Genomic DNA, 1011 nt, shown 5'->3' with positions numbered 1-1011 from the left:
TGCTGCCAATTAATTTCCATGCTTTTGAACAGCTGTCATTTGTGGTGTTTTCCCTGAAAACTGCACACATTCTTAGTAAAACCCATGAGTAGAAAAGAACTGACCAGAACATTTGCTTTTGATCTTTACTACATATGTATACTTTTTAAAAGCTGGCTGGCTAGTCTTAATCCTTGAGGAGGTCTGAGAAAGTCATTTGGTCTGATTTTTATCCTATATTTATGAAGATAATGGGAATGTTGAAACTAGGATAATTATATATATTTGGTTACATGCATCATATAATTGTCTTGGATGTCTATATATAGAATTTGTCTTAACAAGGGGTCTTCTTTGGTCCCTTTGAAGAGTCTGCTGGACTTAATTTAAGCAGAATTATTGGCGAAGAGAGGGTCGTTCATTAAATGTTTCTCATTTGTACACAGTTTTGAGGGGCCATATTTATTTGGGAGTTTTTAGCACTTTATGAGAGTTGTAGTTTTTCAGGGCATGTTTGCTAACAGTTCCAAGTTCTGACCTGAAGGAGCCAAAGATAGAGTATTTTTCTACAGAGGACTTTATTTTCTATAGCTCCTTCCTTACATCAGTCTGCCAAAATCAGAATCTGTTAACCTACAGACTATTCTATAAAGCTTCTCTTTTCAAGTTTGCATGCCCAAGCAGGTAGGCTGTGTGTTTGCTGCTTTTTGAGACATTTAAAGTGATTTAAACATGCTTAACTCTGTGTTTTTAAAGCAATAAGCCTAAGTACCCTAAGGCCAAATGGTACTGAGCACAAATGTCAAAAAATGTGATGGTGATAATAACTTAGCAGCAACAAGACTTCTTTTATGCTTAAAAACAGAAGAACCGTAGATTTAAAAATTCGTGGTTGGTTGTCAAATATCATTTTTTCTCATTTTTTTTCTTTTTTTTTAGACTGTGAAAATAGTCGGCCCTGGCCTACATATTTTCCTCGGCTTAGTTACTGTTCCCTGTATTTGAGCTGTGGAGGGGGGATTGTGGTATCTG

The 1011-nt window shown here is 35.9% G+C and overlaps 1 protein-coding gene across 21 annotated transcripts in view; it reads left to right on the top strand.

The window, feature by feature from the left end:
- The window catches only part of CUNH9orf3 (chromosome unknown C9orf3 homolog), a 335956-nt gene that overhangs the window by 77942 nt on the left and 257003 nt on the right, over positions 1–1011 (top strand). The window lies entirely within an intron of this gene.

The sequence above is a fragment of the Pteropus alecto genome, unplaced genomic scaffold (assembly GCF_000325575.1).
Source record: "Pteropus alecto unplaced genomic scaffold, ASM32557v1 scaffold138, whole genome shotgun sequence".
NCBI classification, from domain to species: Eukaryota; Metazoa; Chordata; class Mammalia; order Chiroptera; family Pteropodidae; genus Pteropus; species Pteropus alecto.
The sequence above is the reverse complement of the archived record's forward strand: the minus strand, read 5'-3'. Positions and strand labels throughout refer to the sequence as shown.